Source organism: Mus musculus, chromosome 19 (genome assembly GCF_000001635.26).
Source record: "Mus musculus strain C57BL/6J chromosome 19, GRCm38.p6 C57BL/6J".
NCBI lineage: Eukaryota > Metazoa > Chordata > Mammalia > Rodentia > Muridae > Mus > Mus musculus.
Genome location: NC_000085.6, coordinates 56,136,735 through 56,154,453, shown reverse-complemented (window position 1 = coordinate 56,154,453; position 17,719 = coordinate 56,136,735).

Sequence of the window (17,719 nt, the reverse complement as noted above, 5' to 3'; positions counted from 1 at the left end):
GGCTGCAGAACTGGACCTGCCAGAAAAGAGGTGGCCAGGCACAACCCGTCTGTGCGAGCCCTTGGCCAAGAATCCTCAGCATACTATAGGAGCTGAGCATACTGTGGCTGCCCCTATGGTACACTGCTTAAATTTCACTCCAGCAGCCTAAACAATTGATGTTTCTCTAAGTAAGAACCACTAGGGCTAATGGTGTCCGCCTTTACATGAGGCATGTTCTTGGCTCTTTAGGGAGCCTTTTAAAAGGCCTGGTTTTGTGAAGCATTGCTCTAAGAATTTTGAGTATACTCTTGGACAAATGAGAGATGACCTTCACCTCAGAACACTTTGGCAGAAATACTCCGAAAGGATCCTGAGACAGAGGAAAGTGGCTCTGTAGCCGTGACAAAGGTGAGGCAACCCTGAGAGGGACAGTGATGTCACAGGTAGAGGAACAGTAGATGTCCTGAAGAAGGTGAGGTAGGGGGGGTCACACCACACAGGGATAAGGCTCCACATGAGAAGTGGGAAGCTCAGCTGCAGATGGGTGGGTGGTCCACTATGCAGAAGACCCTGGGAGTACATCTGTGTAATATTGAGAGATAAGTGTGGCCACAGGGGGTGTTTTAGTCCCTGTTGTCACCTAAGTATCTATAGGTGGTCCTCCCTGCTTTAGAAAACTGATTTTGAAAGATATGACAGAAGGACACAGTAGGAAACCCAGCATGGGGTCGTAAGTCACACAGGGTAGGACAGAGGGTCTGGTGGACTCTGGTAGGAAGGGGAGAGGTGGCCCATTGTTTGTACCCAGGGGGGTTGTTGGGGGTGGCAGAAGCTAGGTAGATTCCGCTCATCCTTCCTTACATGCCTTGTGTCCACTGGGGTTCACTGTCTCCCTACAGCATCTTCATTGCCTTCCTCCCAGTGAGGGCTGAGAGTGATGGCAGACAGAAGGGGAGAAGGGAACGGGAGATCTAGAAAAGTCAAGGGCAGCTATGGAAACTTATCTCAAAATTTCTCCATCTTAAACCCTTCAAGGTGCCTCTGAGGCTAACCCAACTGTGTGAAGGTGAAGTTTAGCCACTAGCTAGCAATGAAAGCAAAATAGATAGATAGATAGATAGATAGATAGATAGATAGATAGATAGATAGATAGATAGAACCACAAACTGAAGAGATGGCTCAGCGGTTAAGAGCGCCGACTGTTCTTCGGAAGGTCATGAGTTCAAATCCCAGCAGCCATATAATGGCTCACAACCATCTGTAATGAAATCTAATACCCTCTTCTGGGGTGTCTGAAGACAGCTACAGTGTACTTACATATAATAAACAAATAAATCTTAAAAAAAAAAAAAACACCACCACCACCACCAACAACAAACACACAACCTAGAGCTTGACCAGCACTCTTGTTCTCAAGAATTGGATCAATCCAATCAAAATGGCTGATTTTCTTTCCCCAAAGGGCTATAGGTAGTAGCCAGTGTCCTGTGCATTTCTGGAAGTTTCTCCCAGTTGTTATCTACTTTTTTCCCTACTGAAAATAAAGGAGCTGCTATATTGTGGTTGCTGGTTTTAAGTACTATTTAGGAGACAGGGATAAAGCCAGCCAGGCTCTTACTACATACCTCTCTCCCCTAAGTTCTGTAGATCAAGAAAGAAACTTCTGGCTTTGCTTAGTCTTTTGCAAGCTCAACATATTAACCATGTTTACAAGGCTCACAGGAATCTGAGCCTAAAATGGTGGAGAGAAAGAGTGGTCATTTCTTATTTCAATAGTTTTTGAAGAAGAAAATGTGATTCGTAATAGTTTCGAAAGTGGAAAAATCTATTGAGAAGCAAAGTTTCACATTCATACTGAAGTCTCTTGTAGCTCATGCATCCATCTAAAAATTTGTTGTCATACCTCTGAATAAATATGTGTAAATGAGCAAGAAAGTGGATAGATACACACAATGATGATCCAAAGATGTGGCTCTGTGTTGACACCAGTGAGGGCTCGGAGCTCCCCTACAAAAAGCACCAAGAGACAATCGAGTATGGCCAAAAACCCATTACCTGGCCTACTCCCACTATTAAGACACTTCCATCTGCAGAGTGCACGTCCCTGACCAGGACAGCCTTGCAACTGCCCAACTCCCAGTCAGCTGTTCTAGGCAGGATGACTGCTTTCTGAGGACCCTTGCCTTGCAGTCTCATGGCCCCCACCAGAATTCTGGGGACAGGGCCGGGGGAAATGTCAGCAGACTAGTAACACTGTCTTCTGTGCACTGAAGACTTTCTTCAGGATTCCTAATGCCTCCTCAACAGAGATCAAGGATGTGCTCTTAAAGGAAGCTGTGGGCAGAGCAGGTTTAAGATGGCACATCACTGTCTGGGATTCCCTTCTTCATGCTGTGGGGAGGTTATAGTGTTATGTGTTGGAGTGGCTTGTGTGTGACCACAGCATTACTTGATGGCTCCCGAGATGTCTCATTTCCTGTGGTTGTTGGGAATCCCTGTTATTCCCTGGCTTGCAGTTGATACCTATGTCATCTTCCCTATGTGTCTGTCTGTATCCCAATGTTTCCCTTCACACAGGGACAACAGTCATTGGGACAGTAGCACTGTGACATGGTATGAGTCTATTGCCAGTCTACAAAGACCTGTGCTCAAATAAGGTCACACTAAAGGTGGTAGGGGACACTATTCAACCCAGGGTTTAGATTACACCTTTCCCTGGTTGCCCTGAATTCTGGATTCTGAAGTAGAACTTGGCATCCATGTTGGCTTCCAGACAACAGGAAGTTAAGCACACATGTATTGTTTTGTCAGCCCAGCATAAAATGCCTGCCTCTGCAGATATTTAGAGAGTATGTGTTCAACACATATGCAGAGAAGGAAATTTTGAACAAAAATCCCCATTGCCCCTTTTCTAAAATCTTCATTGGTCTTCCCTTGAACATGTAATGAAGGCTACGAGCTGGTGTGAGCGCACAGTTGTGACGGAAGAGGCTTCACCCCCATCACTGAGCACTCTGCTCCAAGGCCTGGTCCTGATACTTTCCCTGGAACCTTGAACATATTCTGTGGTACCCTGTGAGACTGGGGCGGGGAGAATGAACTAGATCCTGTCTCCTAAGCCACAGCAGCACCAGCCAGCTCATCTGCAGTAGATCTGCCACCGCTCTGCCTAGGATCCCATAGGGGCTGGATGGGGCTCAGTGATAGCATTGGAAGCCCTCTGCACACCAGGAGGTAGGCAGAACACTGGTAGAGAAGGCCAGATCCGGAGACTACCTCTGTCAGTTGGCCCCATGGTCTTTAAGTAGATGGGGGAGAACAGGTTTGAAGAGGTGAAGTAATTTGCCTAAAGACCCAAACCCGCCTGGAGCTACAGCACGGTGCCCAGTCACTGAGTGCTCATCTTGAATTCCCACAGTCTGGGCATGGAGACCTGTATTTAAGAGAAGCAGAGGTCATTAAAATGTGCAGAAATAAAGTTCCACAGGCCTCTTGGTGAGAGGTGTGGGTGAAGCGCATTCTGCCTGGGCTCAGGTTTCATTCCTCATCAGGGGGTTCACCCTCCTGCCGAGCCTCTTTCTCTCTCTCCCACAGATTTCATAGCTGACTCTGACCTTGAACACCATTTCCTCATCTCAGCCTTCAGAGAAAAAAAAAAAGATCAAACACCTCACTTTTGGGATTCCTGAACTATTGTCGAGAGAATAACAGACCCTAAAAATGTAATTTCTCAAGAAACATTTGGGTCCTGAAAATACACCCGTGTCAAGAGGTTGAACAATCTCAAAGTCTTCCGAGCTGTTCCTGAAAGGATTTCTGCGGCTGCTGTTGAGAGCTGTACCCAACAGAAGGGGTTGCGTTAAATGTTCTTATTAAGCCCGCCTATGATCCCAGCTCTGCTTTGTTCAAGTGTCTTTGACCCAAGCCATTATCATAATAGCGAATGTTGTTCTCAGTAATGACGACTTGTTGGATGCTTGCTTGGAGTCCTGTGCTGCGCTGTACTATGCATGCAGCATGATCTCATCTTGTTCTTACAGACATGTTGACCCTTCCACTCAATCCTCTGCTATAAAGGAAGGATAGGAGATAGTGGCACCTTACAAATGGAGAACTGGGGATCAGAGAGGCCAAGACACTGGCCCGAAGGCACACAGAGCAGTTTTTGAACTGGTATTTGATCCTTCAAGGTCTGTCTACCAGCATGAGTCCACAGATTGATTAAACAGTTTCAAAGGTCTCATGGAGATATTAGATAGGGATAGGCACACTTATTTTCCTACCTGCCGACAGCTGTTTCCTTTCAAAGCTGTGGGCAATTTCCTGCTCTTACCTCTGAGCAGAGGCTTATGATGAGGGGTTCACCCATCAGCACCACATGTTCTCCACGGCTTCTGAATGCACAGGATTAAGATTTGGGTCCTTGGGACACGATAAGGCAACCTCTCCTGACTGGCATCCATGTGCCTTTGGAGGGACCGAGGGGACACTTTTCACCTTTCTCCTACCATGTGGCGCTGTGGAAATCAGAGAAGAGTCAGTGAGGAAGATGCAGATGTTGAAGTGAATGCATATCTGGTTCAGCATGGCAACTAAGGAGTCAGGCTCAGAGACTAGACTCCTTGAATCTAGACCTTAACTGCCTGCTAAGTGTTAAGAGTTGACTGTGCCTTCCAAAGGCACATGTGAGGTACCCTGTCCCACCACTACAGAGGTGACCACTGTTGGAAATAAAATCCTTACATACATAATCCACTTAAGGTGAGGTCATTATTGGGCTGACTTAATACAATCAACGGCCTTATGGGAAGTAGAAGGAGGGGGAGGAAGTGGCAGAAGAGAGACGTGACAACGAGGGCAGAGACTGGAGCTATTCAGCTGCCAGTGTAGACATGCTAGGGATTTCCAATAACCCCAGAAATCAGAAGAGAGGTGTACAATCAATCAACTTATGCTGCAAACACCATGAGAACTTACCCCTGCTCCACTCAGACCTCTGGTTTGGATCTAGTCCCTGAACTGTGAGCGAATGGATTCTTGTTGCTGTGGCCACCCCATTGTCTGTCTGTCTGTCTGCCTGAGCCCCCTCTGTATTTGGGGGTTGTTCAAGACAAAACAAACTTTGTTCAAGACAAAGTTTCTCTTTGTAGCTTTGGCTGTCCCAGGACTTATTCTGTAGACCAGGTTGGCCTCAAACTGAGAGACTCACCTGCCTCTGCCTCCTAAGTGCTAGGATTAAAGGCATTCGCCACCAGGCCTAGCTCTATCAGTCACTCTTAATGCCACAGGAGTCTATGCTTCATTGTTTTATTTGGCAATACTCAAAAGCCTTCCAGGGTTGGTCAAAGAATAAATGACTCATGAGAGTGCTGAGCAGATAGAAGCCTCGCACACAGTGAGTGCTCATCGATGGTCCACAGGTCCTGCTTCGGTTTGCATTTTTCACACATAGGAACCACAACTTTAATTTTGTGCTCAGCTATGTTATGTCCCCCAAAACAAAACAAAGAACCAAAACAACAACAAAAACAATCAAACAATAAAAACATCAAGAGCAGTTAAGAAATACTGAATAGGCCTTCCGTCTCACTTACCTGCAGAAGAAGAGATACAGTCCACCCAGGCTGAACAGCCCCAGGCAGCCACCCCTCCCTGTCACCCTCACTCTGTGGCTGCCTGCTATTCCCTGATCTGGGTCAGGGGGAAGATGCTAGAATTCTCTGTAATCCTCCTTCAAGCTGGGATAGTTTGAGGCACACATGATGCTGACAGATCTCACCACCTAGGTATAAATATTCATAAGGTGAGAAAGCTCATCTTTGTTACAGGTAAACTAAAGAATAGGCCATTTTACTCTCTCCTACTGAAGGTATCCTGCAGACCTGCCCTGTGGTGTGCATCCCAAAAGACTATGAATGCTCAGCCATTTGGCCAAGTAGGTAGGAAAAGCTTAGAGATCCCAGAACCACAGAATCCTGGGGACATGGACTCAATAGCATTGAACCCCGTAGAAATGCTCATTCAGAGAATCAGAATGGAATGAAATCATTCCAGTTTTTCATACTAAGATGGGAGATCATTGCCGTTCACCAGATTATAGTTCTTGCTAAGCCTTGGATTTCTCTGTGGCCAGCCTTAGCCACACTGCAGGTAGATGACCCTATGAACGGGCAATGGTTTATGCTATGAAAATAGACTCTATGCCAACATTACCTCTGTGGCCTCTGCTGCTGGAGTAGTGAGCCCAAGTATCCAGATGCACATGTCTACTCAGCCAAGCCCCTCAGAGCAAAACACCTTTTCTACAGCCATGCAACATCTCAGTGTCCTTGGCATGGCTGAGAGCATGGACTTCCCCAAGCCATCCAGGGAACCCAGGGAGCAAGTCTCATACAGGCAAGTGCCACAGGCTCCAAGCTTGAAATCTCCAAGAGAGTGGCTTGGCCTGCACAGCAGAACCCTTACCTGCAGAAATCAGAGATGCCCACCCAGGAGGCACATTCAAATGCTAACTCCTTGACCTCATGCTGTGACCAAGAGTGTGTGTGTGTGTGTGTGTGTGTGTGTGTGTGTGTGTGTGTGCACAGCAAGGGCTGCTACCTGTCCATATGGAGAGCTTGGTGCCAATGACTGATTTGGTTTCTATGCTGGTTCAATCCTTTTGACTGATGATGGCTTGTTGATACACCCAAACATAAAAGTTTAGAAAGGTCATCTTCTCATGAAAATTAACTTCTCTTTCCAATAGTGAGTACAAATGACTGTGGTTGCCAGGTGGGTACACCTGCTCACTTAGCTCATGTTCACTTGCACCACTCAGAGCAGGTCACAATGAAGACATTGTTTAATTTAAAATTTATGTGTTTGTGTGTATGTGTATCTGTGAGGTTATGTGCACCCCATGCATGCATGTGCCTTTGAGTACCAGAAGAGGGTCTCATAACTCTAGGAACTACAGTTACAAGTAGAGGTTGAGCTGTCTGGTGTGGGTTATGAGACTTGAACCTGAAATTTCTGCAGGAGCAGAAAGTACTCTTAACTGCTGAGCCATCTTTCCAGCTCGACTGAATTATTAAAATACTGTCAATCATTTGTCTGCTTGCTTCTGAGGAGGAAATGGCTATGTTTGCACGCATGCCTCTCCATGGCTAAGTCTGCATGCATGCCTCTCCATGGCTATGTCATCACACATACCTCTCTATGGCTATGTCTGTTCCAATGCCTCTCCATGGCTATGTCTGCATGCATGCCTCTCCATGGCTATGTCTGCTTCAATGTCTCTCCTACATGTATGCTTTTCCTTGTCTTTTCTTCTTGCTCTCCAGATGCTAATTTGGGCTCAAACTTAGTCAGCATAGTGATTAGGTCCTGCTAGTTTAGGATACTTCTCCCAGAAAAGAGACTGAGACTGGAAAAAGAAAGGATTGAAATCTTCTCTGCCCCAAACATAGTAGAGAGGCAGGTCTAAGTTTCTCTTGTGTTTTGATAACAGAATGCCTGAGGCTGGGTAAATTACAAACAGAGGGTTGTTGTCTTGTGGTACTGGACACTAAGTGTGAGGTGGAGGAACTGCCTCTGGTGAGGGCTTTCCCGTGGTGTCATGACACAGCAGACATTCCACAGTGGAGAGGGTGCAAAACGCAGGCTTCTGTTCCTGTAAGGTCCTAACTCATCTAATCCAAATTTAACCCAGAGGCCCTATCTCCAAATGCTCTGAACACATACATTTTAGATTGCATTTCCAATTCATAAACTTTTAAGGGACACATTAAAGACATGGCAATCACAACTCTGGAAATTCCACTAGCATCCTTCTGATGAACATTTAAAATGATTCAAGCCTTTACAACAAACCTAGAGGACCCTATCATGGTTCCATTTCCCAATTCCCCAGCTATGATTAAATCAGTAGTTCTACACACAGGCTCCTGACTACCCAGAACCCACAAGAGAAGATAACACTTCTAACACAATAAAACCATGCTGAATATCAGTCACCCTCAAATGTGACACTTCACCTTTCCTAGCTGTGCTATGGCTGTTTGAAAATCAGAGTGATTCTGGTCCTGTTTAGTCTAGAAAAAGGCACCAGAGTCACTCTCTCTCCAGCTCCATAGCTTGCCTTCCAAATGTATCATATCATATCATATCATATCATATCTATCTATCTATCTATCTATCTATCTATCTATCTATCTATCATCTACCTATCTATATCAGAGCATCAAACAGGGCAGGTTTGATACCATTAGTTTTTCTGATTATCCCCAGCATTTGATGGGAGAACAAGTAGAGAATATTGTAAATATTTACAGAGGATTCTGATTGGAGAGCTGGGTTTGGGCTCCACTTGGCTCATTCACATCTCCCACAGGCAAGGCAGGATGTGCCACATTCGAACTGCAGAAGAACCCCACAGGGACGTAGGAGGACTATGACTCCAAGCTGGGACAACTGCTCCTTGGGGCAGCAGCATGGCAGAGGTGCCCTGAGCTTTGAGTGTCTATAATGGGAGCACCTTTAATTATTCATCAACATGAGGGTTTAACACTATTTATAGTATTAAAGTTAATCATTTATTTAGTACAGTTTCTCCAAAAGAGCTCAAGCTAACCTTTATCATGCTCATTAAGCAGCGACTCGTAATAATTAGCACGTGTTCCTCTTCTGTCTCTTGGTTAGACTGCAGCTCTCTCAAGTGCAGGGGTGGTAAATGGTTGGCTGTTTTATCCCGTGTTTAGAGCAGCCTTTCACAAAGTAGGTGTTTATTGCACATGTATAGATTGAACACATCAACTTAGACCTTTCATTTCATGCTCAAAGATGCACAGACAAGACAGTATTTTGAGATTTAAGCTCAGTGAGGTTCAGTGTAGATTATCTTCTATGCCTACCAGTGACAGACTCTGAGGCCTTCTAGAGACCTTTACATGGGGATTTGGGAACTCCATTCATGACTAACCCAGCCGTGAGACTTACACAAGCACTGACTTAAACCATCTATCAAGATGTCTCCACATGTGCGCGCTCTTTGGATTCCCTAATCATCCATGCTCTGGGACTATGAAGCTCATGAAATTGTATGCACAGGTGTGCACAGCCCAAGTGTATACTCACATCTGCTGAGAGATAGGTTTAACCGGTCTCCCTAAGGATTGCATAATGAAGAAGAGTTAAGAACACATCCCTGATTCTTTTAAAATTGCGATAGTGGTGGGAGAGATTAAATTAGGCATGCTTTGCATGTAAATCAAGGATGTTTGCACCATGGCCACCCCTCCCACCCACACTCCTCCTTTGTGAGATCATTCTTTCATCTCTGTCCAGGCTCTCAAACCAAATGACTCCATTGGCCAGGACTCGGACCTGCCAGTTGGCTCATGAACATGGTTCATTCCAGCCCTACAGTCAAGTCCTTTTTCCTTTCCATCTTCTATCAAGAGTAGTACAGTAATGTGCAAAACTTCTCTGTTCTGTTTGAACTTGCTTGCAGGACTAGCTTGGGGGGATGTTTGAGAATGGGAAGGCAAGTGTCTATGAAGGGCTGCAGAGGTAATAAGGGTAGGTTCTGTGGTCCTGATTTGTACAGAGCAGAATATCTGTGAATAGATACTGGTCCGGTAGCCAAGCTCCCAGCCCGGCAGAGGCATGATAGACTGCTGTATGTCAGCACTCATTCAGTGAAAGTTGTGTATCCTCGCCCTTCTGCTTGTCAGTCAATGTCATCTCTTCAAGTCCAAACTTTTCTATTCTGGACTCACTGAAAATGCAGTTGCAGTTAGATGTGATCTCACGTTGGTGATCCTAGCCCTGGGAAGGCAGAGGCAGGAGAGCTGCAAGGCCAGCTGGGATGGTGTAGTAAGACCCGGTTTCATCAAATGCATTGAAGAAAAAGATGAAGGGAAGGGAAAGGAAAAGGAATAGGTGTGTGTGTTACTAGATGTGGTAAAACTAGGCATCTCTGTTGTGCTTTGACTGGCATTTTATGTAAGTTGTCAACACAGCAAGTCCAGAAAAAGCAGCCACTTACAAAAGGACAAAGTTCGAGTTTTGCAAGTTCTGCTTTCTCATCGCCAACATAACAGGATTAAATCATAGTGCACAGACAGTCAAATCCAGTGTGGCCCAGAGTCTACTTCTCAATCTGAATTGTATAGGCGACCCAAGTAGGACCTTGTTTAGCACACATTCCAGCTCAAAGGTGGGGCTTGAGATTTCAAAGTCCTGGCAGACTCCGGGGACTGCAGTGCTGTTAGTCTATGAAGGAGCGGGGGATGGGGGGGATGCCCTCCCTAAGGCTGGGGAAGATGGCCTGTTGATATCCCATACTCAAACTATGTGCTTAAAAGAGAAGCTCCAAAATCTGACTCAGCCTCTCTTAAAGTTGGTCCCCATAGTAGCAACGGCAGCATTTAAAAACCTGTTGAGCTCCCAGCCCAAGCCTACTGCCTCAGGAGGGCCTCCTGCAGTCCCCTCCAGTGAGTCTGGAGCATGCTCAGATACAAAGACACGCGATAGTTCAATATACATATCCAATAGCCATAGAATTGGTGAGCATCCATTGAGGACAACTATGAGCTCAGCTCTTTACTTTTGGGCTCAGGCTCTTTTCTGTATTGCTCCCCTATTAACTTGCTGCCCCAGAGAAAGTTCAGTACTGAAAGCCAAGGCTTAAAGCAGTCTTAGAGACCAGAGGTAACTTACTGGGATAGCCACGGTGACTCCAACATGATGGAGAAATAATCTATTTATCAGAGGACCAAGAATTCGAGCTTCCATCGAACCCATCTCCACAACTCAGGGGAAAGCACGGAAAAAGCAAGGAAAACAACACTCAGGTGTGAAACAGATTATGGCTCACAGCTGGAGGCAAAGAAGTTGCCATTCTATCCAATTACACCAATTTAATTGGGTGTTAAAAATATCTCAGGTCCCAACAGTAGTTCTTGGGCAGATGGAGGTCTGCACAGGGAAGAATTGGTGTCTCTATTTGTTGGGAGAGGGAGAGGGAGAGGGAGAGGGAGAGGGAGAGGGAGAGGGAGAGGGAGAGGGAGAGGGAGAGGGAGAGGGAGAGGGGGAGAGGGAGAGGGGGAGAGGGAGAGGGAGAGGGAGAGGGAGAGGGAGAGGGAGAGGGAGAGGGGGAGAGGGAGAGAGGGAGAGAGGGAGAGGGAGAGGGAGAGGGAGAGGCAGAGGGAGAGGGAGAGGCAGAGGGAGAGGCAGAGGGAGAGGGAAAGGGAGAGGGAGAGGGAGAGGGAGAGGGAGAGGGAGAGGGAGAGGGAGAGGGAGAGGGAGAGGGAGAGGGAGAGGGAGAGGGAGAGAGGGAGAGAATACATCCCCATAGTGAGTTTTAATTTGACCTTAGAAAGAACCTGAAACCTAGTTTGGATGTTGGAGATACCAAAGCTATTCTCCAGGATTTGAAAGAGTACAGTTGGAAGCTGACACCTGTGGATTCTTCCAGTCATAGGTCTCTAGAGAAACACATAAACTTGGTATTCTTCCATTCTCTACTTACAATCAGTCCTCAAAAACACATAAAAAAGAATCACACAATCTAAATGTCTAACATGAGGAGAAAGGTCAGGAGCCTTACACTAGCGTGGTAATGCTGCATCTGTTGCAGCCAGCACAGATGTTCATGAAGAACTCCTTAATGACATAGGGAAATGTTTGGGATGTTAAATACAACTCATGAGAACAATGAGCTGAGAAGATGGCTCAGCCAGTCAAGTGTTCACCACACAAGGACCTGAATTCAGATGCCCAGTGCTCATGTTAAAAAGCCGCATGTAGCTGGGTAGTCTCAGCTTTGGGACACAGAGACAGAAGGGACTTGATGGCTCAGTGGCCAGCCAGTCTAGCTGCCACAGTGAGTTCAATGTTCAATGAGAAAGCCTGTCTCAAAAAATAAGGTGGAGAACTTATTTAGGAAGATGCCCAACACCAGCCTCTGGGCTCCACATGCACCTGAGCACACATGATGTACACACATGTGCACAACACACACACACACACACAGACAAAACCATTATGTGACATATTCTGAGCCATGTCCAATGTGCAAAAAATAGCAGCAAAAATTTTAAAATATCTGTCTAATGATGAATTAATAATCAATGCTTTTGTCAATTTTAATTTTCCTAAATTTTGCAACTCAGTATATATTTTTTCTTCCCACAGAGAAACAAAAGCAATGATTAAACAGTATTCACATTTTCATATGTGCTGTGTTGGTCTGAATGATCTGTCCCCTGCACTGGCATGCAGTTTATTTTAATTTCTTCAACCTTCTGTAATGAGCCAGTCCAGTAGCCTGGCTTTCTCACCTCTCTGCTCTCAGACTGTTTTATCTCTTCCTGCCCTCCCCCGCCCCCTTGTGAAGTGAAGTGGAAATTTCTGGTTTCTTTGGAGACTCAGTTATGTCATGTGATGTTTTTCTAGAAACTGTTTTATGAGAGGATGTTTTTGCCCCAAAGTAGACACATGGGAGGATGTTTTGCTGAAAATGGACATGTGGTGTTTTTCTGGAAACTTCCTAGAAAACTGGAATGTGATGTTTCACTAGAGTGAACACTTGAGAGAACTTGTGATGTTTGGAAAGGATAAATATAACCCAACAGACAGTGGATGGTGCTGTGTGGTATTGGTTCGCCTTGCCACTCTTTGCTGGTATTCATTGGCTTTGCTGATGCCAGTCTTTTTTGATGATGCTGTGGCATTGGTTTGCCTTGCCTTTTTGGCAGATCATCATTTGTCATGACTTCACGGAGAGGAATGCACCAAAATACTTCTCATGATATTCCTGCAGCTAGATTCAGGCTGATTGACAGCAGAGTCTTTCAGTTTCTTCAAACTGCCTTTGCTGATTCATGGATAGTGTTTGCAAGTGGATGGAGCTACTGCTGTTGATTCGTGTAAACTGAACGTCTGACACCCTGACAATGAAGATTGGAATCACCCAAAAGAATTATTTGTAAACAGGTCCACATCTCCCTTTGCCCTATTAACCTTTCTATCCACCTCCTCTGGTAGTGGACTAGAAGTGAGATTAAAGCATTTAAGAACCCTTATTAAAGTAGGATATTTAAAAAAAAAAAGTCTAAGCCTATATCACTGGGTTTTGTATTCTTCCATGGACACTATGGGGAACCTTCCAGCCCCAGAGCTGATTTTCTATTCTGACTTCCTGGGCCACTCTCTCATCTCTACCATGTCCTAAGCCTTGGGAGATAAAGGGCATTAATGTCAGCATGCTGTCTCTCTGGACCACTTACTCCAGAGCCTCTAGGGTTGGGCTAAGACATCAGTATTTCCACAGCTCCTTATGTGATTCCAACCTGTAGCTGGGACTGAGACCCTGATAATCAGGTCACCTCCTAAACATGCCCCAACAACCCTGGTCCCAGATTTGTTAAGTCAGCACCGTACAGATCACAAAAGTTTCCGCAAATCCCAGTGTTCCAAAGCTGAGCCACTGTTAGTATCACACTGACAATACTATCCTATTCTCTGAGATGCTCTTGGACCCAGACTCTAGCACATTCATTGGGTTGATTCAGGTATGCTTATTTTGAATTCTAGCAGAGATGTTTGTGTAAGCAAATAGAGACAGTTTGTGAGAGCTGGAGAGACAGAGGTTAGGAGCACTGCTTGTTCTCCCAGAAGACCCAGTTTTGATTCCCAGCACCCAAAGGTCATCGTACAACCATCCATAACTCCAGTCCCACGGAATCTGCTGCCCTCTCCTGGTCACTATGGACACTGCATGGTGCACATACATAAACACAGGCAAAACACCCATATACATAAAATAAAACTAAATAAATCTTTATCAAAAGTGAAACATAAATTTACCCAAATTTTTGCTTTTTAGATAAACAGTGACTAATTTTTAAAGAGAAGAATAGCCTGAATTTTACATGTGACATACTTATAAAAATGTATTCCTTGTTCAAGTGCAAATCCAATGAGGAAAATGTATTTTATTTGCCAACACATGGATCAGAGAAGGGCGTTTTTGTTTCCTGTAGTTCTAGAAGGCTGACCTTGTTTAGTCATGGCTGAACTCTCAGAGTGGCTGAGTTACTGAGTGTAGAATAGATTTATCTACAGTCATCAGGGAGGCTCTGGCACTGACAGGGCTTGAGGGGAAAATTTACAGAATTGCAGTTGAAGCCAAAAGGCAAATACTGCTTCTAGGCTGCACCTAGGGTTTGGGAGTCACTAACCTGGTTCATTGGGTCACAGCACAAATTCTAGAGCAAGTAGGTACTGTGTGTAGATTTCACCTCTCCCTGCTGATGTATGATTGTAGGCAAGGTCACTAGCTTCTTCAAGCATCTTTTTTTTTTCTTCTATAAAATGCAGATACTAACATTTCTATAAAGTTAATTAGTCTAAGGATTAATTAAAATCATGTTTATAAAATTCTTAGCATAGTGCTTGGGTCAGCATTCTTAATATTACAAAATATTGATTTGTTTCAAATTCATCAACAAGCAAGTGGTTCACTGAATGGGGTCACTGGCTCCTAAATGGCCACAGGATGAGCAGGCTGGAATGGCTGGAAAGAGAGGAAATGGCTGACAGGTAGAAAGATGCTTCTAGAACTTCAAACTGAAGACAATTTAAATAAGGTAGCTCTTGGATCTCAGCTGGTGGAATTTTATGCAAATCACAGCCAAGCGACTGGCTTTGCAGGAGGGTTTTACACACCTGAGTGTGTCTCTTAGCAAATCCAAGAGGGCGAGGGCCAGGGTCAACAGCAAACACTGGGGTCTTTGATCAGTCTCAGCTGCTGGAACCAAGGGCCAACCACAAGTCTTGTGTGTCAGTTTTCTTCAAATTCCTGCAGGTCAAAAACCATGTTTCTCTCTCAGCACCTTTTCCTACCCTGGGGCATCTCAGGATCCCTGTGTCTGATGTTACCCACAACCCTCCCTGCCAGAACAAGACACTAACCAGACTTGATTTTTCACTTTTTCAAAAATAATTTTGAAAAATATCACCTGGGAAGGCCTCCTCCTCCCTGAATGTCAGTCTGCCTGCACATGGCAGATCTCGCAGACATACCAGCTTCGGCCACTGTCAGCTTTCTGCTCAGATCATGACAGGCTGCTGTGTAGGAAGGAGGAGGCCACATAGCTACACCAGGCACAGAGCAGACTGCACAGTCCGCGATAGAACTGAAGACAGGGTTCTAATAGAAAGGGTTCCTGCAACAGGTGGCCTGGGTCATTCCTCTGAATCCATCTTCTGCTCTGGGAATAGAAGGTCCATTGGGAGCCCCCAAGCCATAAGGACGCCCCAGCCCCATTGCTGAGTTCCAATACACCCACCTGTGATACGGGAACAAGATCTTTGCTCAGTTACGGTGGCTAAGAAGGGACAAAAGATCTCAACATGAAGTGCCTGGCAGTCTGAGATGCACCAAGAATAACCTGGGTGCTACTTTCTCTGCTAAGAAGAGGAATCTGTCAGTTGCCAGAGGGTCAAAGGAACACAGAATTCTATCAATGCCACCCACTCCACCAAAACTAAGCCAGCAAAAGGCAGCTCACGAAGCCATGATACACAACTGCCATCAGGATATCCGTGTTCCCACATTGCATCTGAGTTCTAGTTCCAGGATCCACTCTATATTGAGGGAGCTAAACCTAGTAAGCTGTACGTGTCGGTGGCTTCCCAGCGGTCGAGGGGAAGGTGCCTCGTTTGTTAAGGGCTGTGCAGAGCTAGAATCGACGTCTTGGTCTTTTCACTTGATGACAAACAAGCAGATGAGGTGAGAACACTTTGAGAGGGACAGAGGGCGGGCCTTAAGGTTTCCGGTGGTCTCATCTGACTTTGGGAATTCTGGCACATCTGATAGACACAAGGAGAATAGTCTTGTCATCTTGAATCCACCTCTGGTGAGTGTGACTACGTGTGAGATTTCACACGTGATTGCTGGAGGAAAGAGGCCTGAAAGCAGGGGAGGAAAAGCATTCACGTTCTCAGTGATGCTTTGGGAGGTTTTTACTAAGAAAAATAAAATCAAATTGACATTCTCAGGACACTGTAAAGAAGGTCCACGTCTCCCCCGCCCCTGTGTGGTATTGAAATTTAAACAGCCATAAGCAGGATGGGGACCTGGACCTCATCTGCTGTTTGGAAATGCTCACCTGATTTCTTCAACAGATTTTGTCTTCATTTAATCGACCTACCAACCTCTCAGTAAGACGAAGAGAAGGACGATGTTTTCACACTCTTTGGAAAGTTGATTTTCAATGTTAGCAAATTTCTAATCTGCTTTTTAGAACCCACAAAGCCAAGAGCCTTGAAAGGACAGAGGTGAACGTCTTAAACTTCTGTCCAGTTTCCATTTTCTACGTTATTTGACTCTACTGTTAGCACAAATTGCTTGATAAAGACTCTTTTTTTGAGTAGTCACATAAAGTCTGTGGACATAAAGCCGTGTGGATAATGATCATGTGACTAGAGATGGGGAGAGACTGAGGTGTGGAGCAGACACCTCGCTAGGAAGAACAGTCTCATCTCCACCTATTCCCAACCCCTACTGTCACTTGGGTTTTTCTCAGGGATCTACTTTAAAGTGAGACTCAGAGGCAAAGGTTTTCTAGCTGCAGCTACAAGGGGATGAAGGTGGGACCCCTGATTCTCAGTCCTGCAATACCAAGCTTAACTGGACGCCGAAGGGACTACCCAGTTGTTTAGCTTGTAGGATCTTGAGCCAAGTTGTCTGAGGCTGAGTCCCAGCTCTGGTATTTTGACGGTTAATCTTGCTTGCTAACTCAGTTGGATTAAGAAATACTTTGAGGCTGTTTCCAGAAACAGTTAAATCCTGAAGGCTCTGTGCTAATGGATGGCTCTATCTACTGATGGCATTATGGGTAAATGTAGAGCGGGAGGCCTAGATGGAGAGAGTAGGTTACTGGGGCATGCCTTTAAAGGCCATGACTGGCCTTTTCCTAAATCCCCTCCCTCTGCTTCCTGGCTAGCATGGAGTGAATTGCTCTATTGTGGCACACCTCCTTACAATGGGACTGACACCTCCAAAACCAGGAACCACAATAATAATCCCTTCCTTTACGTTGTTTTCTCAGATAGTTTGGCCATAGTCATCAGTAGCAATTGCCACTCTTGGCTCTGCCCACGGAATCTTGGTTCCTTCATCTCTAATGCCCAGTAAGGACACCTGGAGCTAGTCCATGGAGACGGCGAGGAGGGAAGAGAGAATATGACATAAAAGATCTTGTATGCTATCCTGGTTAGCTTTCTGTCACGTTGACATAAGCCAGAGTCACCCGGGAAGAGGAACATCAATGAAGAAAATGCCTCCATCAGATTTGCCTGTTAGCAAGTCTGTGGGCATTTATTTTCTTGATTACTAATTGATGTTAGAAGGCCGTGCCACCCTGGGCAGGTGGTCCTGGAGTGTGTAAGAAAGAACACCGAGCAAGCTGTGGAAAAGAAGCCAGTAAGTAGCGTTCCTCTCTGTCCCTCTGCTTCACTTTCTGCTTATGGCGTTCCCTCTTTCAGTTCCTGCCCTGACGACCCTCACTGATGACTGTGACCTGAGAGCTTAAGTTAGAATGAACTCTTTTCTCTCCACGTTACTTTTGGCCACAATGGGGTGTTTTGTTGTTGTTTGTTTTGTTTTGTTTTTGTTTTTGTTTTTTTACCACAGCAATAGAACCCCTAACGAAGCCATATGGCTTAGGAATGATTGGGCATAAAT